This window comes from Salmo salar, chromosome ssa05 (genome assembly GCF_905237065.1).
Source record: "Salmo salar chromosome ssa05, Ssal_v3.1, whole genome shotgun sequence".
In the NCBI taxonomy this organism is placed as follows: domain Eukaryota; kingdom Metazoa; phylum Chordata; class Actinopteri; order Salmoniformes; family Salmonidae; genus Salmo; species Salmo salar.
This window is the reverse complement of record NC_059446.1, coordinates 23,622,715-23,647,027: the sequence shown is the minus strand read 5'-3', so window position 1 is coordinate 23,647,027 and position 24,313 is coordinate 23,622,715. Positions and strand designations below refer to the sequence as shown.

Below are 24,313 nucleotides of genomic sequence, written 5' to 3'. Positions count from 1 at the left end.
AACAACACCTGCATAGGATCGGTACATCCGAACGTCACACCTGCGGGACAGGTACAGGATGGCAACAACAACTGCCCGAGTTACACCAGGAAGGCACAATCCCTCCATCAGTGCTTAGACTGTCCGCAATAGGCTGAGAGAGGCTGGAGTGAGGGCTCGTAGGCCTGTTGTAAGGCAAGTCCTCACCAGACATCAAGACAAACCCACCCTCGCTGGACCACACAGGACTGGCAAAATGTGTTCTTCATTGACAAGTCGTGGTTTTGTCTCACCAGAGGTGATGGTCGGATTCGCGTTTATCGTTGAAGGAATGAGCGTTACACCGAGGCCTGTACTCTGGAGCAGGAACGATTTGGAGGTGGAGGGTCCGTCATGGTCTTGGGCGGTGTGTCACAGCATCATCGGACTGAGCTTGTTGTCATTGCAGGCAATCTCAACACTGTGCGTTACAGGGAAGACATCCTCCTCCCTCAGGTGGTACCCTTCCTGCAGGCTCATCCTGACATGACCCTCCAGCATGACAATGCCACCAGCCATACAGCTCGTTCTGTGCCTGATTTCCTGCAAGACAGGAATGTCAGTGTTCTGCCATGGCCAGCGAAGAGCCCAGATCTCAATCCCATTGAGCACGTCTGGGACCTGTTGGATCGGAGGGTGAGGGCTAGGGCCATTCCCCCCAGAAATGTCCGGGAACTTGCAGGTGCCTTGGTGGGAGAGTGGGGTAACATCTCACAGCAAGAACTGGCAAATCTGGTGCAGTCCATGAGGAGGAGATGCACTGCAGTACTTAAAGCAGCTGGTGACCACACCAGATACTGAGTGTTACTTTTGATTTTGATTCCCCCTTCGTTCAGGGACTCATTATTCCATTTCTGTTAGTCACATGTCTGTGGAACTTGTTCAGTTTATGTCTCAGTTGTTGAATCTTATGTTCATATAAATATTTACACGTTAAGTTTGCTGAAAATAAACGCAGTTGACAGTGAGAGGACGTTTCTTTTTTTGACGAGTTTCGATACTGTTTGTGGCCACCCACATTCACCCACGCTCAACTCCCATGTAAAATTAGTACCATCCCCCCCTCTCTGCACCATTCCCCTCTCTCTCTCTCTCTCTCTCTCTCTCTCTCTCTCTCCTACACCCAGGCTGCTGTTAGGCAGGTCAAAAATTCCTGGAGGAGATTCTTCCTCATGGCCAGACAGTATAGAGAGAGAGTGAATTTTCATAGAGAGAACAAGGGAACTTCTTCCACCTCACAGAACATGAGAACTGAACAATATTCATGTTCTGGAGAATGTATAAAAGGTTGATGAAGTAGCCAGCTACGAACTGGTCCGTTTGGTACAATTTTGTGAAACTCATGAAAGACAATTCAGCCCCATTACCATAACCCTGTTTACACAAGCGTCTCGGTTCTGGGGCTTGCATCTAATTGTTGTATGGGATGAATGAGTAAAGATGAAACTATTTGTGAAATTATGTAATGTGATTTTTGACTGTTTAATGAAGGAAACTCCAATTCCCTTTGGAGTTTAACTAAATCAGAGGCCCGCCCGATGAGCACAGACATTGATCTGGCGTCGTGGGACCGCCCCTTTCTGCTCTCCCGAATATAACACCCACCTTGGGAATTTATCTTTGGACCATGCTTCTCTCAATTACAAGAGGGCTAAGGTTTGAGCCCATTGCTGAATTCTTAACCATACCACGTGGTTAACTCTGAGACTCAAAACCGACAGAATAAAACCAATCTTTGATACTAATTACTAGTCTGCAGCTAGAATTCGGTATCACTGAACGCGAAGACTGACAACCGCCGAAACACCTATTCTATAACGACATTGCTGAATGTTACTCTGAACTATCCATTCTAACCACGGCAGTGAGAGAGAGAGGGCAGACAAACTTTCCAACAGAGATCAGGACGACACACTGAGCGTAAATATATATATATTGATTGCAATTATTCCCAAATGAGTGAGCGTTCATGTGCAAAGGATTAGCATTTCAATTGTTATAATTATGAACTTTGTGTCTTTTATCTCAGTCGACCCCCACTTCCCTTTTGTCCACCAAGCTGCGATGCCGGTTTAGCCCACATCCGCTATCATTTCCTTGTAACTATATCTACTGTTTGTTTGTGCATTTCTGTGATTATTTAGGTAGTAAATAAATGATTTTAAGACAATTGATGTATGGATAACTCATAGTGAAGCCTCGGTTCATGCAGATAACCAACAATTTATGACGTGTGGAATGAGACTAACGTGAGGTAAAGAATAATTCATTAATCAGAAGACTAATTGATCAGATATTAAAATATCTGAAAGTTATATTAGGAAAATTATAACTTTGTAATCTGAATATTTTCCTTGGTGCCTCGACTTCCTAGTTAATTACAGTTACATGATTAAGTTAGTTTAGTCACGTAATAATAATTACAGAGACTTTTTGATAAAAATAAGTCTTCAGTTTAATGATGCCAAAGACACGACAACTAGCCTTTATCAAATACAGGAAACAGGCAAAGTAAATTTAGCAATTTTTTGGGCGGATCACAGTGATTTGATCCATAATTGACATGGTAAACAGGGTAATGTCATTGACAATCTTCCAGTGGTGCTACCATGAAGGGGAGCCAAAACTTTGCCTTCCATTGCTGTATTCAGAGTGAGGGATATGAATGGGGATAGGAACTGGGATAGGGAACGGGGATAGGGAACGGGGATAGGGATGCTCCGGATGTGTTCTGACTTCCCTCAATCAGCTAAGGCTGAACTGACACGGAGGTCTATCCCACAGGGTGCCGCCAACCCTCCCGACTAACATGCATGCTGATCACTAGTGGCCATGCTTCCTCTAAATGGATTCCTGTGTAGAACCTCCAAAAGAGAGGCTGGAACATGTTGCACAAAGACCCTCCCTGCAGCTGGCAAAGACAGACAGACACTGTTTCATCTCGCATGAACATACCGCTACAAAATACTGTCGGTTTGATTGGGTTTCACTGTTGTAGAGCTACTGTGAAATAGCTGATGAGTCGATGCCTCATATCTAAAACAACATGTCTGTGGTCAAAAGATGACTGCGGGAAGGAGCGCAGCCAGGACTGGTGACTGAATTGTGTATGGGTAAACAAAAAACTAATCACTGAGTCTATCATGTATATTACAGGGCCTGTCCAAACAGTCCCCCTTCTCTTTCGGTAAACAAGCCTAGACTGGTTTAGTCATGACTTTCCCCCAACTGTTCAGAGCAATTTGTTTTACCTGCCTAGACGACTGAATAGCACGGTATTCACTCCCACCAGTATCTAAACCCAAGACAAATGAATAGCACGGTATACACTCCCACCAGTATCTAAACCCAAGACAAATGAATAGCACGGTATACACTCCCACCAGTATCTAAACCCAAGACGACTGAATAGCACGGTATTCACTCCCACCAGTATCTAAACCCAAGATGACTGAATAGCACGGTATACACTCCCACCAGTATCTAAACCCAAGACGACTGAATAGCACGGTATTCACTCCCACCAGTATCTAAACCCAAGATGACTGAATAGCACGGTATTCACTCCCACCAGTATCTAAACCCAAGACGACTGAATAGCACGGTATACACTCCCACCTGTATCTAAACCCAAGACGACTGAATAGCACAGTATTCACTCCCACCAGTATCTAAATCTAGGACAAAAGCCAAGACAAATAAATAGTGAGTTCTGTCGTTCCAATCTCTGTTCTTCTACTCCCTCACATTTGTCATGTGAAAAATTATGCAATGAAAAAAACAAAAATTACATTGAATTCCATTCTTGTAAATCACCTTGTCAGATTACCTGACAGAGGGTGGTATTGTAGATGGTATTCTTTCAGATAGACATTGTTTTATTCGTCACATCCTGAGAAAAACAACCTCCCAGCCAAAGTTGGGACAAAAACAAGGACTATGTTTTTATTTTTATTTATTTTCTATTTAACCTTTATTTAACTAGGCAAGTCAGTTAAGAACAAATTCTTATTTACAATGACAGCCTACTCCGGCCAAAACCCGACGACGCTGGGCCAATTGTGTGCCACCCTGTGGGACTCCCAATCACGGCCAGACGTGATACAGCCTGGATTCGAACCAGGTTCTATAGTGACGCCTCTTGTACTGAGATGCAGTGCCTTAGATCGCTACGTCACTCGGGAGCCCAAAAGGTGGCAGATCAACCTAACCCAGTTACAAGTAGAACTGAATTAATGGGGGTGGAAACCGGGTGAAGAAACAGTATCATAAATGTCTCGATTGCAGTTGAATGATCTTGAATCTGTTCATCTCAGGACTTTGCCGGTTCCACACCAAGCATGTTGCACTAATAGGCAGTTTGGGGATAATAAGCTGCTTCTTTCATCTGGAGGGAAGAGAGGTCTGGTAGCCGTCTCCCGCATGGCAGAATCAAAGAGAAAGAATCTGTCTTGTCTATGTGAGAGGAAGGAAGGACATCAGCGAGCTAATGACATTGTGGAGAAAAAAACATCTAAGCTCAGGGTGGGATTCTTGTTATGGTGAAAGGATATGTTTGGTCAGTATTGCACAACATACAAACATACACACACACACACACACATATATATATATATATAGATACATATATATATAATGTGTATATATATGTGTGTGTATATGTGTATATGTGTGTGTATATATATATATATATATATATATATATATATATATACACACACACATACATATATATATATATATATATATACACACATATATATATATATATATATATATACACACATATATATACACATACATATATATATATATATATGCAATACTGACCAAACATATCCATGTACAAACACCTGCTCTTTCCATGACAGACTGACCAGGTGAAAGCTATGATCCCTTATTGATAAAACTTGTTAAATCTACTTCAATCAGTGTAGATGAAGGGGAGGAGACAGGTTAAAGAAGGATTTTCAAGCCTTGAGACAACTGAGACATGGATTGTGGATGTGTGCCATTCAGAGGGTCAATGGGCAAGACAAAACATTTTTAAGTGCTTTTGAACAGGGTATGGTAGTAGGTGCCAGGTGCACGTGTGTAAAGAACTGCAACGCTGCTGGGTTTTTCATGCTCAACACTTTCCCGTGTGTATCAAGAATGGTCCACCTCCCAAAGCACATCCAGCCAGCTTGATTCAACAGTGAGAAGCATTGGAGTCAACAGGGGCCAGCATCCCTGTGGAGCGGAAAGGTTTTCAACACCTTGTAGAGTCGACGTCCAGATTAATTGAGGCTGTTCTGAGGGCAAAACTCAATATTAGGAAGGCGGTCCTAATGTTTTGTACAGCGTATATATAAAACAACATCAAACAAAAAGTAGCATAGCTATAAATAATTTAAAGGTTAAAGAAACCCTGCTTCTACGAATCCATGTACAGTATGTAATCGATCATATTATCCTCCAGATCGCAATATGCAATCTATCATCATCCAATATTGTCCAATAGTGTGATTAGATGTTTGAATTGTTTTGTTGCATCACTTACATGACTTCCTCCACAGACATTCTGCCTGACTTAAACACTACCACCCTTGCTGGGAAGTTAGCAGAGCTGCTTAAATAAAAGGAAAGATTTTATGCAAACTCAAATTATCTGCACTTACATGTACATTATTCATCCTGTAAAATCTAATTCCCTGTCTACTCTTCCTTTCTTTTACTGATTCTGCTCTCTCTCTTTCTCTATTTATTTATTCTCACACCAGCTCTCTGCCTTGATTTAATTCTTATTGATCTCTGCACTCAATTCATCTTTGTCCTCTTGCTGTTCTGGAAATGTGGAGGGCACTGACATGACTGGCTGTGCGCTTACCTGACTGACTAATAGACGTTATCAGGCCACTTGGAAAGGTAATCAGCCTACTCATTACTCTGGATTGGAATAACCCCAAAGTGCTCTCTCTTTCTGGGACCTCTTCCCATGACTCTTGGCCCTATATCTCTCCCATGCTAAGGTCTTTCTAGACCTTTTTTAATTGATAGCAAGTTCCCATTTAGAACTGAATAAATCTTCACATCTGTAGTCAACCCTCAGTTTACAACTGTATTTCTTTACCTGTAACCTCTCCCTTTCTCCAATACACCTGGACCTCTGCTCAAAGCAAACCCAAAGTGTTTGTATGTTTCACACAAGTTACAGATGCATAAATACCCCCAAGACATGCTAACCTCTCACCATTACAATAACAGGGGAGGTTAGCATTATTGGGGGGGTATGATACTTGTGCGTCTAACTTTGTCACTCATCATTATTGAAGATTCATTCAGGACTATCCATAATCATGGTAGCATCCACATTAATGTAGAAGTGTTTAGACACATGTTCTATTCTTATTTACAATAAAAAGTAACTAAAATGACAAAACATAATTTACCATTCATTTCTATGGGCACAAAATAATCTGAAACAAGACCAAAACAAACAGCAAATACATCCAACAAGTTTGTAGAGTCACAAGCTTGATGAAATGTAATCATTCCGTGCTATGAATATGGGACCAAATACTAAACTTTTGACTACTTTGATACACATAAGTAAATTCGTCCAATAATGTTGGTCCCCTAAAAGTGCTGTAATGTTTACACAGTTCACCTGATATGGATACAGATACCCTCAAATTAAAGCTGCCAGTTTGCACGTTAACCTCACAGTCATTATATCATTTCAAATCCAAAGTGCTGGAGTACATAGCCAAAACAACAACAAAAATGGTTACTGTCCCAATACTTTTGGAGCTCACTGTATGTACAGTGTGGTGTCCCTCAGGGCAGTAGACTTGGGCCGTTACTCTTCTCTATTTTTACAAATGATTTGCCACTGGTCTTACAAGAAGTTAGAATGACTATGTATGTGGATGATTCCACACTCTGTATATTTCACCATCCAAAGCCAGTGAGCGCACTGAAATTCTAAATAAGAAGTTAGTCAGTATAAAAAAAGGTTATTAATAATAAACTAGTCTTAAAAACATCTAAAACTAAAAGCATTGTAGTTGGTTCAAAACATTCTCTAAGACCTAAACCTCAACTGGAGTTGTGCATAAAGTGTGTGACCATTGAGCAAGTTGAGGATGCTAAACTCCTAGGTATAACATTGGATGGTCAATTATCATGGCCATATCATATTAACACAGTTGCTGTGAAGATGGGGAGGGTATTGTCTGTTATAAAAATCAACTGTACTAATTGTTCAGAGGCTCTGGTCTTGTCCTATCTTCATCACTGTCTGGTAATATGATCAAGTGCAGCAAAGAAAGACCTAGCAAAGCTGCAGCTGGTTTAAAACAGAGCATCACGCCTTTCCCTTAACTGCACATACAAAACTAACATCAACAACATACATGCCAGTCTTTCCTGGTTGAGGGTTGACCAGAGAGTAACTGCGTCTCTGGTTTTTATGAGAATTACTGTGATGAAAATTCCAGATTCCAGATAACATTCAGCTCAGACACCCATTCATACCCCACAAGACAGGTCCAAAAAAAATCATGGGACACAGTATTATAGAGAGCCATGATCGCATGGAAGTCCCTTCCATCTCCAGTTGCTCAAGCAAACAGCAAAATTATCTTTATAAAATGGATTTAACAACATCTCATGGAACCGCAGGGACTGTGAGGGGACAAACGCACACACACAGACACAAACAAAAACACATTTTTTGGGTTCTATTGTTTGTGTTATAATTATTTTGTATTGAATATGTGTGGCACTGTCCTTGTCTATCAATTAGGGCTATCCCGACAAAAAAAATCTTGGTCGACCGAAAGTCGTCTGTTCTTTTGACCAATTGATTGGTGTATTTTTCCATATATAGATACACCCTATGTGTTTTAATAAAATCAACTACATGCTTGTCTGATGCTAATTGATGAAATAAGACACAAATGACTCAAGAGGGAGCCAGAGATCAAGATAACCAGAAGAAAGAAACCTTAACCTGACCATTCTCCTCCCACTCCTGCTGGCTTTCGCAGATTGTGCCATTACTCTCCTGAAGTTGCCGGTAATAAGCTACAGGAGGAGTCGGCAACCTTTCTCATGTTGAATGCCAATTTATCTTACAATATCTACCGACATGCGTGCCAGTTATGGTTTTCATGTGCACATTTTCGAGGAACAGTTTCATTTAAATTATAATAATGTTTTCTTATATAAAGACCATTGTCATGTGGTTAATCAAAATTCTGTCCAAATCTAAATGAAAATTATACAAACCTAAACTTCTATTGCCAACTACTGTATTTAAAATAATCTAAATAAAGCCAACAAATAAAAACATTGTAGCATGGAGGTAGAAAATATCCTGACAAAAATAAATATCACATTGGCTACGTGTGGCCTGTCTGCAATGAACTTGAAACATTGTATCAACTATCAACTTGGGTCCAGCCCGAAGCTTGCTCTAGCAACATTGTATAAAATATTCTGGGCCCTCAGAGTTCCCTGCTCCAGTGAGCTCGAGACAGACACAGCTGTAGGCTATTTTTCGCAAGGGATAAGAGCTCATCAGGTAGACCTATTTTATGATGTTTCCACTGGATCAGACCATGACATTTTTCCTTTTCACGCTGAGTGGTTATCGAAAGGGAGAGAGCTGGAAATATTTTTCTAATTCATTGAGAAACTATTGTCATTCTCAATGGATTTAAAAAAAGACTGTTTGCTTCCTGTCTGAGGTGAAGAAAACATTACTTTGAGTAGCTTCACAGCTCATTAGTGGTGGTGCGTTAAGCCAATCAGAAATACTATCAGATCCCCACATGAGCACCTAGAAGGGTAGCATCCCGAAGTCGCCTCTTCACTGTTGACGTTGAGACTGGTGTTTTGCGGGTACTATTTAATGATGCTGCCAGTTGAGGACTTGAGAGGCGTTTGTTTCTCAAACTAGACACACTTATGTACTTGTCCTCTTGTTCAGTTTTGCGCCGGGGCCTCCCACTCCTCTTTCTATTCTGGTTAGGGCCAGTTTGCGCAGTTCTTTGAAAGGAGTAGTACACAGCGTGGTACGAGATCTTCAGTTTCTTGGCAATTTCTCGCATGGAATAGCCTTAATTTCTCAGAACAAGAATAGCCTGACGAGTTTCAGAAGAAAGCTCCTTGTTTCTGGCCATTTTGAGGCTGTAACCCACAAACGCTGATGCTCCAGATACTCAACTAGTATAAAGAAGGCCAGTTTTATTGCGTCTTTAATCAGTACAACAGTTTTCAGCTGTGCTAACATAATTGCAAAAGGATTTTCTAATGATCAATTAGCCTTTTAAAATGATAAACTTGGATTACCTAACTCAACGTGCCATTGGAACACAGGAGTGATGGTTGCTGATAATGGGCCTCTGTACGCCTATGTAGATATTCCAATAACAATGTGCCGTTTCCAGCTACAATAGTCATTCACAACATTAACAATGTCTACACTGTGTTTCTGATCAATTTGATGTTATTTTAATGGACGAAAATGTGCTTTTCTTTCAAAAACAAGGACATTTCTAAGTGACCCCAAACTTTTGAACGGTAGTATATATATATATATATATATATATATTTAAAAAAAATTTGCTACTGCTCGAAATAAATACATTTTGGTCAACCAACAACCTATTGACCAGCTGACTAATTAGGGTCAGCCCTAGTATCAGTGTTTTGTTACTTACTTGTCATATTTTCTGTTTTTGTGTGGACTCCAGGAAGAATAGCTTTTGATTCTATAAAAGCTAATGGGGATCAGAATAAACAACGAAGTGTGTATTCCAGTTGAGAATAATGACGTGTGTATTCCAGTTGAGAATAATGACGTGTGTATTCCAGTTGAGAATAATGACGTGTGTATTCCAGTTGAGAATAATGACGTGTGTATTCCAGTTGAGAATAATGACGTGTGTATTCCAGTTGAGAATAATGACGTGTGTATTCCAGTTGAGAATAATGACGTGTGTATTCCAGTTGAGAATAATGACGTGTGTATTCCAGTTGAGAATAATGACGTGTGTATTCCAGTTGAGAATAATGACGTGTGTATTCCAGTTGAGATTAATGACGTGTGTATTCCAGTTGAGAATAATGACGTGTGTATTCCAGTTGAGATTAATGACGTGTGTATTCCAGTCGTACGTATGCATGTGTGACACACATGATGTCAAACACATAATTTTCTTTAGAAGAGACCATGTCTGCCATTACATTTGTTTACATCACATCTTGAATAAAACATTGCGGAGGGGAAAAAGCACATATACACTGAGTGTACAAAACATTAGGAACACCTGTTCTTTACATGACATGGACTGACCAGGTGAAAGCTATGATCCCTTATTGATGTCACCTGTTAAATCCACTTCAATCAGTGTAGATGAAGGGGAGGAGACAGGCCAATTAATTATTTTTAAGCCTGGAGACAATTGAGACATGGTATGGGAGTAAGTGCCAGGCGAACCGGTATGAGTGTGTCAAGAACTGCAAAGCTGCTGGGTTTTTCACACTCAACAGTTTCCTGTGTGTATCATGAATGGTCCACTACCCAAAGGACATCCAGCAAACTTGACACAACTGGGAAGCATTCGAGTCAACATCAGCCAGCATCCCTGTGGTATGCTTTTGACACCTTGTAGTCCATGCCCCGACAAATCGAGGCTGTTCTGAGGGTAAAGGGGGTTGCCACGCAATATTAGGATGGTGTTCCTAATGTTTTGTACACAGTTTATTTTCTAGATTTTTTTTTTCTTCCTCACAGCAATTCCCATCAGGCTGACCGCTCTGTACAGAAAGTCTACGGCTCTGGTTTCCCTATCCGTTGACCTTTACCTCTTGGAAACCAAAGACACAGGCCATAATAGGTTGCTTAATGACCCTGGCCCAAATCAATCCGTTGGGATGATATCAACATTACCACCACCACACCGCACCAATCATGAGGGCATCCAGCGATATCAACCAGGCTACTGGATAATTGAGTTTCCCCTTCAGGCCCAGGAAACATAGGCAAATGGACAAAAGAGACCCCAGAGAGGGAGGGAGAGAAGGATTGAGAGGGAGAAGGAGAGATGGGGAAAAAAGAGGAATAGAAAGGGAGAGACAGAGAAGAAGACGGAGCAAGAGATGGAGAGAGGGATGGAGAGGCGGAGGAGCATGACAAACCCGATGGCTAGAGGACAGATACAAGGCCTTTTGACCACAGCTGAAACAGCCTCATCTCCTGCCCTTATTGAATCCCGCATTCGTCGATAACAGTATTTCCTGCCAAAGAAAATAGTACTGGGGAGCAATTACCTCAGCGAGCCTGTCAATTTCATTTGGGGGATAGAGGGAACATGGCTGGTGTTTTTCTCCCCCCCTCTCTCTTCGCCCATCTTTCCATCTCTACCTCACTTTATTACTCTACAGTATTGCTATTCATCCCTCTGGTTCTCCTCAACCAGTGTGAGGTGCCTGAAACCGGGGCAAAAGGAGAGGAAGTGCATGCCAAGGCAGGTTGCACCTCCACATGTCATCTTCACCTGTAATGAGACAATAACAAGCTGGCAGCCTCCACCGCCGCCCGGTCCCCCACTCAACAAGAGTGATAGATACATTATTCAAGCTCTTTGTCAACTCACTGAGAAGCAGTGGGGAGGGCCTAGTGTCTGGAACAGCGCATCGGGAGATGCCTCTTTTTCTCAGCCTCTCTCTCTGCCTCTGTCCTTGGCTCTTTCACTGCCTGCCTCTCTCCCTGCCTCTCCCTCCTGCCACTCACACTCCCTGCCCATCTCACCCTGCCTTTCTCCCTCTCTCTCTCTGCCACTTGCTTCGTCTCTCTCCCTGCCTCTATCTTCATCTCTGCTTGTCTGCCTCTTGTCCGTCTCTGATGTGTACAGGAAGGGCATAATTAGGAGCCGATAGGAGTAGCTGATAGTAGTGCAACACCATGTAATTCATCTCAGTGTAATTCATCTCAGTGTAATTCATCTCAGTGTTATTCATCTCAGTGTTATTCATCTCAGTGTTATTCATCTCAGTGTAATTCATCTCAGCGTAATTCATCTCAGCGTAATTCATCTCAGTGTGAGGTCACAGTGCCAGAATGATCCTGTTAAATTGTTAAAGTGTCATCTCAATTTGTCTAATCAGATAACCTGCCACTGTTATTAGGACTTTTTTACATTTATGTGTGTGTCTGTATACATTTTAACACCCAAACTTGTGACAAAACAAAATAATTATCAGGCAAGAGGTGATTTAATATCTTGTTGTGCTCCATGTGATTGAAAGAGAGAGACCGACACTTTTCAACAAACACACTATCGTAACTGTGTGACTCAAAGGAGGAACCGAAGGCACAGTGGAACAGTGTGAAGCCACAATGTGCACAATGTCAACAGAGCGAAGCCACAATGTGCACAATGTCAACAGAGCGAAGCCACAATGTGCACAATGTCAACAGAGCGAAGCCACAATGTGCACAATGTCAACAGAGCGAAGCCACAATGTCAACAGAATGAAGCCACAATGTCAACAGGGCGAAGCCACAATGTGCACAATGTCAACAGAACGAAGCCACAATGTCAACAGAACGAAGCCACAATGTCAACAGAGCGAAGCCACAATGTCAACAGAGCGAAGCCACAATGTCAACAGAGCGAAGCCACAATGTGCACAATGTCAACAGAGCGAAGCCACAATGTCAACAGAACGAAGCCACAATGTCAACAGAGCGAAGCCACAATGTCAACAGAGCGAAGCCACAATGTGCACAATGTCAACAGAGCGAAGCCACAATGTCAACAGAGCGAAGCCACAATGTCAACAGGGCGAAGCCACAATGTGCACAATGTCAACAGAACGAAGCCACAATGTCAACAGAACGAAGCCACAATGTCAACAGAACGAAGCCACAATGTCAACAGAGCGAAGCCACAATGTCAACAGAGCGAAGCCACAATGTCAACAGAACGAAGCCACAACGTCAACAGAGCGAAGCCACAATGTGCACAACGTCAACAGAGCGAAGCCACAATGTGCACAACGTCAACAGAGCGAAGCCACAATGTCAACAGAGCGAAGCCACAATGTCAACAGAGCGAAGCCACAATGTCAACAGAGCGAAGCCACAATGTCAACAGAGCGAAGCCACAATGTGCACAACGTCAACAGAGCGAAGCCACAATGTCAACAGAGCGAAGCCACAATGTCAACAGAGCGAGGCCACAATGTGCACAACGTCAACAGAGCGAAGCCACAATGTCAACAGAGCGAAGCCACAATGTCAACAGAGCGAAGCCACAATGTCAACAGAGCGAAGCCACAATGTCAACAGAGCGAAGCCACAATGTCAACAGAGCGAAGCCACAATGTCAACAGAGCGAAGCCACAATGTGCACAACGTCAACAGAGCGAAGCCACAATGTCAACAGAGCGAAGCCACAATGTCAACAGAGCGAGGCCACAATGTGCACAACGTCAACAGAGCGAAGCCACAATGTCAACAGAGCGAAGCCACAATGTGCACAACGTCAACAGAGCGAAGCCACAATGTCAACAGAGCGAAGCCACAATGTCAACAGGGCGAAGCCACAATGTGCACAATGTCAACAGAGCGAAGCCACAATGTCAACAGAGCAAAGCCACAATGTGCACAATGTCAACAGAGCGAAGCCACAATGTCAACAGAGCGAAGCCACAATGTCAACAGGGCGAAGCCACAATGTCAACAGAGCGAAGCCACAATGTCAACAGAGCGAAGCCACAATGTCAACAGAACGAAGCCACAATGTCAATAGAGCGAAGCCACAATGTCAACAGAGCGAAGCCACAATGTCAACAGAGCGAAGCCACAATGTCAACAGAGCGAAGCCACAATGTCAACAGAACGAAGCCACAATGTCAACAGAGCGAAGCCACAATGTCAACAGGGCGAAGCCACAATGTGCACAATGTCAACAGAACGAAGCCACAATGTCAACAGAACGAAGCCACAATGTCAACAGAGCGAAGCCACAATGTGCACAACGTCAACAGAGCAAAGCCACAATGTCAACAGAGCGAAGCCACAATGTCAACAGAGCGAAGCCACAATGTCAACAGAGCGAAGCCACAATGTCAACAGAGCGAAGCCACAATGTCAACAGAGCGAAGCCACAATGTCAACAGAGCGGAGCCACAATGTGCACAATGTCAACAGAGCGAAGCCACAATGTCAACAGAGCGAAGCCACAATGTCAACAGAGCGAAGCCACAATGTCAACAGAGCGAAGCCACAATGTCAACAGAGCGAAGCCACAATGTCAACAGAGCGGAGCCACAATGTGCACAACGTCAACAGAGCGAAGCCACAATGTCAACAGAGCGAAGCCACAATGTCAACAGAGCGAGGCCACAATGTGCACAACATCAACAGAGCGAAGCCACAATGTCAACAGAGCGAAGCCACGTCAACAGGGCGAAGCCACAATGTGCACAATGTCAACAGAACGAAGCCACAATGTCAACAGGGCGAAGCCACAATGTGCACAATGTCAACAGAACGAAGCCACAATGTCAACAGAACGAAGCCACAATGTCAACAGAACGAAGCCACAATGTCAACAGAACGAAGCCACAATGTCAACAGAGCGAAGCCACAATGTCAACAGAGCGAAGCCACAATGTCAATAGAGCGAAGCCACAATGTCAACAGAGCGAAGCCACAATGTCAACAGAGCGGAGCCACAATGTCAACAGAGCGAAGCCACAATGTCAACAGAGCGAAGCCAGAGTGAAGCCACAATGTGAGCTGAAAGCATAATAGCTACATTCGGTAGTGGTTGTGTAATAATGAATTGAATCATATTAACATTATGTCTCACTAAATAAATGCCAGAAAAAGTGGGGGAATAATGAAACATCTAATTACCTCATCTTTGTGTGTGTGATTAATGAAAGTTACCAGAGCTCCCCACTGATCTTACGAAAAATAATACAGATACAATCTGTCGCAATTAGTGCACATCAAGCAGTATCAAAGCCAAGTGGAATTATATTCTTCCTTAATTTCATCCTCATTAGGGGTTGAGTGACAGGCATGCAGAAGGTGGGGGGGGGACTACAAAAACATGTGCACGCACGCGTTCATGGATGTACACAAATACCCCATATGCACACACCATTATGTAACAAAGATCTTGAGTAATAGAATGTTTGTTGTATAGCGGTGGCTACCCTAGGAGGACACAAAGGTCAGTGTGGATCAGTTGAGATGCTAGCTGCCTGGACAATGAGTTTCTATAGCACAGCAGCCCTGCCTAAAGGACAGCAATGGCAGCCCCTGCTGCCTGAAGATAAGGATATTTCATCTGTCCGGGAGGCTGCTCTCCACTGCTCAGTGAGCGATTTCTCACCAGGACCCCATGGCCATGCTCTTTCTCCATCTCCTCCTCGCCACACTTCTAAAAGAGTTGTGTCCCAGCGGATGGTGTGTTTCATTTCAAGCCCGGGAGAGGAGGAGAGGGAAGGAGGAAGTGATGATGGCAATCACTTGAGTAACTGTATATTTTCTTTTTCACACTCTGAGGCGTTGTTTTTCTTCCTCTCCTATTCTCTATTACTCCTTCATACCTTTGCAGTAGAGACAACAGTAAATCTATCCACAGCAGTCTTTAAATCCACATTATCCAAACCACCATAGTCCCTGTGCCCAAGAACGCCAAGGTAACCTGTCTAAATGAATCTGTAGCCATGAAATGCTTTGAAAGGCTGGCTCACATCAACACCATCATCCCAGACACACTGGAGCCACTCTAATTCGCATACCGCCACAACAGATCCCAAAATGACGCACTCTATTGCGCTCCCCACAGCCCTCCCCCACCTGGACAAAAGGAACACCTACGTGAGAATGCTGTTCATAGACTACAGTTCAGCGTTCAACACCATAGTGCCCTACAAGCTCACCACTAAGCTAAGGACCCTGGGACTGAAACTGCTCCTGGACGTCCTGACGGGCCACCCCCCAAGTGGTGAGTGTAGGCAACAACACATCCGCCACCCTGACCCACCACCCTGACCCTAAAGTACCCTCAGGGGTACTTAAAAGTCCCATCCTCTGCTCCCTGTTCACCCACGACTGTGTGAGCGAGCACGACTCCAAAAACATAATAAAGTTTGCAGACGACACAACGGTGGTAGGCCTGATCACAGATGACGATGAGACAGGGAGATGGTCAGAGACCTGGCAGTGTTGTGCCAGGACAACAACCTCTCCGTCAACGTCAGCAAGACAAAGGAGCTGATCTGGGACGACAGGAAACAGAGAGCCGAGCACACCCACATTCACGTTGACAGGGCTGTAGTGGAGGGGGTCGAGAGCTTCCAGGTCCTCGGTGTCCTCATCACTAAGGATCAATCATGGTCCACACACACCAACATTGTCGTGAAGAGGGCACAACAATGTCTTTTCCCCCTTTGGAGGCTGAAAATATTTGCTATAGGACCTCAGATCCTCAAAAAGTTCAACAGCTGCATCATTGAGAGCATCTTCTTATCACCACATTCTTATCGTCAGACTAAACAGCCATGGTTTCTCAAATGGCTGCCTCGCCTGGTTCACCAACTACTTCTCTGATAGAGTTCAGTGTGTCAAATCGGAGGGCCTGTTGTCTGGGCCTCTGGCAGTCTCTATGGGGGTGCCACAGGGTTCAATTCTCGGCCGACTCTCTTCTCTGTATACATCAATGATGTCGCTCTTGCTGCTTGTGATTCTTTGATCCACCTCTACGCAGACGACACCATTCTGTATATTTCTGGCCCTTCTTTGGACACTTAACTAACCTCCAGACGAACTTCAATGCCATACAACTCTCCTTCCATGGTCTCCAACTGCTCTTAAATGCAAGTAAAACTAAATGCATGCTCTTCAACTGGTCGCTGCCCGCACCTGCCCGCCCGTCCAGCATCACTACTCTGGACGGTTCTGACTTAGAATATGTGGACAACTACAAATACCTAGGTGTCTGGTTAGACTGTAAACTCTCCTTCCAGACTCACATCAAACATCTCCAATCCAAAATTAAATCTAGAATCGGCTTCCTATTTCGCAACAAAGCATCCTTCACTCATGCCGCCAAACATACCCTCGTAAAACTGACCATCCTACCGATCCTTGACTTCGGCGATGTCATTTACAAAATAGCCTCCAACACTCTACTCAACAAATTGGATGCAGTCTATCACAGTGCCATCCGTTTTGTCACCAAAGCCCCATATACTACCCACCACTGCGACCTGTATGCTCTCGTTGGCTGGCCCTCGCTTCATACTCATCGCCAAACCAACTGGCTCCAGGTCATCTACAAATCTCTGCTAGGTAAAGCCCAGCCTTATCTCAGCTCACTGGTCACAATAGCAGCACCCACCCATAGCACTCACTCCAGCAGGTATATCTCACTAGTCACCCCCAAAGCCAATTCCTCCTTTGGCCGCCTTTCCTTCCAGTTCTCTGCTGCCAATGACTGGAAAGAACTGCAAAAATAACTGAAGCTGGAGACTCATATCTCCCTCACTAGCTTTAAGCACCAGCTGTCAGAGCAGATCACTGCACCTGTACATAGTCCATCTGCAAATACCCCATCCAACTACCTCATCCCCATACTATATTTATTTATTTATTTATCTTGCTCCTTTGCACCCCAGTATCTCTACTTGCACATTCATCTTCTGCACATCAATCACTCCAGTGTCTAGTTGGTATATTGTAATTACTTCGCCACCATGGCCTATTTATTGCCTTACCTCCCTTATCTTACCTCATTTGTACACACTGTATATAGATTTTCTTCAACTGTATGTTTTGTTTATTCCATGTGTAACTCTGTTGTTGTATGGTGAATATATATAAGGTGAATCCACCAATTTGTAAGTCGCTCTGAATAAGAGCGTCTGCTAAATGACTTAAATGTATGTGTCGAACTGCTTTGCTTTATTGTTGGCCAGGTAGCAGTTGTGAATGAGAACTTGTTCTCAACTAGCCTACCTTGTTAAATAAAGGTGAAATAAAAAATAAAATACAAATCTTGACTGGCTGCATCACCACTTGGTATGATAACTGCTTGGCAGGCGCTACAGAGGGTAGGGCGTACGGCCCAGTACATCACTGGGGAAAAGCTCCCTGCCATCCAGGACCTCTATACCAGGCGGTGTCAGAGGAAGGCCCTAAAAATGTTCAAAGACTCCAGCCACCAAAGTCAGACTGTTCTCTCTGCTACCACACGGCAAGAAGTACCAATGCACCAGGACCCTGAACAGCTTCTACCCCTAAGCTATAAGACTGCTAAATAGTTAAATAGATAACCAAATAGCTATCTGCATTGACCCTTTTTGCACTAACTATTTTGACTCATCACATACGCAGCTGCTCTTTATTACCTGTCACTATATTCCTTGTTAAATGTACATATCTACTTCAACCTCGTACCACTGCACATCGACTCTGTACTGGTACGCCGTGTATAAAGCAACGTTATCGTTATTCATTTGCCTGTTTGTGGTCCGCCTGTTAGCTCGCACGATTTCTGTCATTCTCCTTCAACGTCTCATCAATGAGCTGTTTAGGCAAAAAGGACTGCCCGCTGACTGGATGTTTTTTGTTTGTCGCACCATTCTCGGTAAACTCTAGACACTGTCATGTGTGAAAAGCCCCGGAGGCCGGCAGTTTCTGAGATACTGGAACCGGCACGCATGGCACCGACGATGATACCATGCTCAAAGTTTGTTAGGTCACTCGTTTGCCCATGCTAACGTTCAATCTAACAGTAACTGGATGCCTGTCTGCCTGCTAAGTCACAGCTACGTGACTCCCTGTCTGTAGGAGCTAAAAATGTTTGTGAACCTAATAAACTGGAAACTGAGTGTATGTTAATTCCATGCAAATAAAGGTTGCTCCTCTACCACACGCTCAACGGACGCACAATCATGGCCTCGGATTCGCAGGCGGAAGACTTCTGTGAGAGGTCACTTATGCAGGAATTCAACCCAAAACCTCTCAAAACCAATAAGTAAGCCTGCTACAGTGTTGAGAGTGTTTGTATGAAACCAATCGGTACGTCAAGCAAAGCTCTTAAGCGTGCCAGTCTGCTCTTAATTTCTATTCAGTTTGAATTGCCATACATTTGGTGTCTGAACTGTGCATAAGTCAGAGAGTCAAGGTGTTGGAGTGGCCCTAGCTAAAAGGACAGCTGCACAGCGGGTGAAACAATATTATATATTGTTCATTTTAAACTGGTTTATTCATTCATAACATGGATTTACAGGGATAAAGGATACAATGTTCCATTAAATGGGTTTTAACCATTTACATAAAATAAAATAAACTGTTTTCCCAGATAATAAACTCAATTTTCTGGGAGCCATTATTTTAGATAAAAAAATAAACATTGTTCAGTTGCTGCTTTCATAAGACATACGCTAGCACACAAGCACAAAGCCACTCCTCGCACTCGTGTGATTCACTAAAATCAAATGACAATTTCTTTACTCCATAAGGTCACTCCCATAGAACTACACGGCCACTCCCACTAAGGCCAACGTTGAATCATTGATGTACCAGGCTTATATGCACTGTGCGCTCATAGCCTGGGGACAAGGTTACACTCACATTGAAATACGGTAGTCATTTTCCAACTAGGCACTAGACAACAGCTGAACATTACATACAAGCTAAAATGGCATTTGACCACCTTCAGCAGCAAAGCACCTTGCACACCTGAGAATTCAAATAATATCTTGTATATGCAGTCAAACTTGGTTGAAAGTGGCTTTGCGTAGCTCTGTCCAGACCCCTCCCTGACTACCAACAAGAGCGTTGTGTGTGTGTATGTATGTTAGGGCTGACCCCATTTAGTCGACTGGTCGATTGTTTGGTCGATAGATAGTTTTTTCCCCCCTCAATCTACACACAACATTCTTTGGGGGGGGGGGGGGGGGATTTTAGCAAATTTATAAAAAACTACTTAAATATCACATTTCCATAAGTATTCAGACACTTTACTCAGTACTTTGTTGAAGCAACTTTGGCAGCAATTACAGCCTCGAGCCTTCTTGGGTATGACGATACAAGCTTGTCACACCTGTATTTGGGGAGTTTCTCCTACTCTTCTCTGCAGATCCTCTAAAGCTCTGTCAGTTTGGATGGGGAGCATCGCTGCACAGCTATTTTCAAGTCTCTCCAGAGATGTTCGATGGGGTTCAAGTCATTTTTTTGTACTGGTCCCCAGTGGGAATCGAACCCACAACCCTGCCGTTGCAAGCGCCATGCACTACCAACTGAGCCACACGGGACAAACAACACCAGACACACACAGCAACTCAATGAATACACGATCAGGCTAACTCACTGTCATATCAAGTAGCACCTCGACCCACCTGACCACACACACCTTGCTCTCCTGCTGGCTCAGGCCCAGATATAGACAGGGGCTGCAGCAGACGATGGGGCCGTGTCAGCAGATCAGTGTCTTACACCAGTCCATAGAGACCTGACCCGCAGTAACGCATCACCAATGATGCCTCTAATAGTATCTGAAAGACTTCCGAAAATATATTGAATGCCGCAGTGAGAATAGTGGAGCGGAGTTTAAACGGTATCATCACTGATGGCATGATCATATCAGAAAAAGTCCTTCCAAATGGTTGGGAAGTTCAAAACTTTTGCAAAGATTTTTCTGAAGTTTTGACTTTTGCAAAGTTACCCTCGCTCAAGAAGGAGAACATTTAAAAGCCAGTTTTTCTAGAAAGAGGATATCAAGTGGAAACTTAGAGAGTCTGATAAATTAGATTTGAAGGTGGACTGTATACATTAGTGATCCAGATATACTGTACGAACAAATCAATAAAACATTATTTGCATCAGAGAATCTGAAAAAACCTCGGAGAGAAACTCAAATGCATCTCTGAGAGATGACAGGACCAACCTGTTCCACAACCAACTAGAGGCTGCTGACTGATCAATCAAATCAAATCCTGGAGATAGGCTTCCGTCGGCACTCTAAGCCTGGCAAATGAATATCTAAATCAAATATTTAAACATCAAAGACTTTCTTTTTAAAGAAAGTATGTATGCGTACACATTGGGAGGCTGGGAGAGGACGTGTTAGGTAGATAGTCAATTACACACTGTAGAACTCTAAAACAAGTTTCTAACGTCATTATTCAAAGAAATTTGTGTTTTTACCACTTTTGTCTTGATTGTGTTCTTGACATGGAACATTTTAAAGTAGCAACTGTTCTCTGAAAAATAAGACATCATTCCCAAACCAAAAAACAACAACTCCCATTGGCATTCTCAATCCCTGCAATGATTCAAGCTTTGAGGTTGTACAGAGACGAATGATACAGCTTATTCTGTCTGGAGCATTTTGTTTGGGTGATTTTATTTTTTTTCCCAAACTTCAAAAGACAGAAAGGTCTGGTGTGTACTCAGGAAATTCTATTTCCTTTTCCCTTACATCTTTTTCAAATGAGTTCTGGCCAAAGAAATGAAGCTCTTACTGACCGAGGCCGTGTTACAGTACTTTTCTCAACTGGCTCTTGAGACCATCACCTTAGAAAGCCCAGGATACTGCGGTGGAGAGGGTCAGGACCTTGAGACCATCACCTTAGAAAGCCCTGGATACTGCAGTGGAGAGGGTCAGGACCTTGAGACCATCACCTTAGAAAGCCCAGGATACTGCGGTGGAGAGGGTCAGGACCTTGAGACCATCACCTTAGAAAGCCCAGGATACTGCGGTGGAGAGGGTCAGGACCTTGAGACCATCACCTTAGAAAGCCCTGGATACTGCAGTGGAGAGGGTCAGGACCTTGAGACCATCACCTTAGAAAGCCCAGGATACTGCGGTGGAGAGGGTCAGGACCTTGGCCTTGCTCTATTGATTTCCATATCTATCCCAACTTCTCTGAGTATAGAGAGCATATTGTTACATCCCAGCACACATGCACAAACGCGCGCACACACACACACAGAGATATGTATGTGCGCACACACACACACACGAACGCGCGAACACACACACACACACACACACAGAGATACGAATGTGTGTACACACACACACACACAGAGATATGCATGTGCGCGCACACAGAGATATGCATGCGCGCATACACACAGAGATATACATGCACGCACACACAGAGATATGCATGCGCGAACACACACATACACACACACAGATATGCATGCATGCACACACACAAATGGAGATATGCATGCGCACACACACACAGAGATATGCATGCACAAACACACACAGAGATATGCATGCACACACACACACACCACACACCTGCCAGTGCATACTCACACAGAAAACAAACATATGCACAACACTCTAAAATAGACACCCCAAGCCAATAAAATAGAGCTGATATGTCTCGTCTTAGAATAATCTCCTACTATCTCTCCTGATAACCTTTTCTGGGTATTTGAATCAACCCTTTCAATTAAGAGCCAATTAATGTAAGACAAGAGGGACTGCTGTCACTCTGTGGATGGGGACGGCGCTGCCAGTTGTCTCTGCATTGCATGATTAATGAGTTTAGAAGAGTGTGTCTGTGTGCTTGCATGTGCCTCTTTCTGTGTTTGTGCATGTGTGTGTTTATTACTGTGTATGCATGTGTGTGTGGAGTAGAGGAATCCTCCTCTAAGCCTCCCAGTGCTCTGCAGGACTCTTATCTGCACTGAATCTCAAAGACACCTCAATAAAGACAGGAACAGATGCCAGCCAGAGCCAGCTACCATACCTGCCTGAGACTCTGGAGAGAGAGAGTCATTTAAAAAGTAATACAACCTCCCACTGCAGATCCTTATGGTATAGCTACAGGCACTAGAAGCACAAACTGACAAGAGAAAACATGAGAGCACTGCTTAATATAAAGACAGGACCATGTGTGTGAGTTGTGTCAAACATGCAGATATGGTGCAGAAACCCCAGAAGACTACGCCACATCTAGCAATAACACTGTCATCATCCACGATAGACAGACACAATGATATGCAGGAAAGATGCCTTTCTGAGTTTCAAAAGGCACAGCGGACCAGGATCGTTGAGGAGAAGTTATGGATTTTCATCCAGCTAACTCAGCCTAATAATGAGCCCCAGCGCTCAACTGACGTGGAGCGTCTCGCTTTCAATGGTACGCCGCCAGTCTCCTCCTTCCGCCAATCAATTTGTGAAGGTCCGCCGCGAGTGGCTCAATAAAGTCCTGAAAGGTCCTTGCGAAGCTATGAAGCACATTATTCAATATGCAAATTAGCCAGAGATACAAGAAAATAAAGGGAAAGGAAAATACAAGATAAGACAGCATATCAAAGAGAAGAGAGGCTTGGTAAATCTACCCACAGAACCTATTGTATTATTCAGCATATTTATACTATGTCAAGGAGGGGTAAACAACCTGGTTGTTTAACAAAGGTACTGTAAGTCACAGTGAATCTCATTTATAGAATTTGGTGGCGGTCACGCTTGCATTGATTGGACTGTGAGGTCATACTGAACTGGTCTCTGCACCTTCTACGGTGCAGGGACCGTAGAAGGAGCTGTCCAGGGGGCAACGGACTGCTCCAACTAGCAACCCAAAGTTTATGCAAAGGGCAAAGAAATGAGCGCAGGAAGAAAAGAATGAGGGAGGCAACAGTAGAGATGTATTCCCTGATGTTGATGTACTCGTTTACTCATTTCCCCTCCTCTCTCACTTCTCCTCTCTCTTCCCAAACCCCCTCTACAGGGTCATGAGGTCTAACACACACACACACACACAGCCTGAGCAACTGTTGGTTCACACTGGTCATTTTCCCTTGTTCCCCAGAGACTGGATAGAACAACATTCCATGAGGTAAGTGATCTGTTGGTCTGGGTCTTGTGCTGCTCTAACAGAGCATCTGGGGGGTGTAGACCAGACTAATTAGCCTGTTGAATGGGAAGGTGTAGTCTAGACGAATTATCCTGTTGAATGGGAAGGTATAGTCTAGATTAATTAGCCTGTTGAATGGAGAGGTATAGTCTAGACTAATTATCCTGTTGAATGGGAAGGTATAGTCTAGACTAATTATCCTGTTGAATGGGAAGGTATAGTCTAGACTAATTATCCTGTTGAATGGGAAGGTATAGTCTAGACTAATTATCCTGTTGAATGGGAAGGTATAGTCTAGACTAATTATCCTGTTGAATGGGAAGGTATAGTCTAGACTAATTATCCTGTTGAATGGGAAGGTATAGTCTAGATTAATTAACCTGTTGAA

The 24,313-nt window shown here is 43.6% G+C and overlaps 1 protein-coding gene across 5 annotated transcripts in view; it reads right to left on the bottom strand.

The window, feature by feature from the left end:
* diaph2 (diaphanous-related formin 2) overlaps window positions 1-24,313 on the bottom strand; it is a 759,144-nt gene that overhangs the window by 577,852 nt on the left and 156,979 nt on the right. The window lies entirely within an intron of this gene.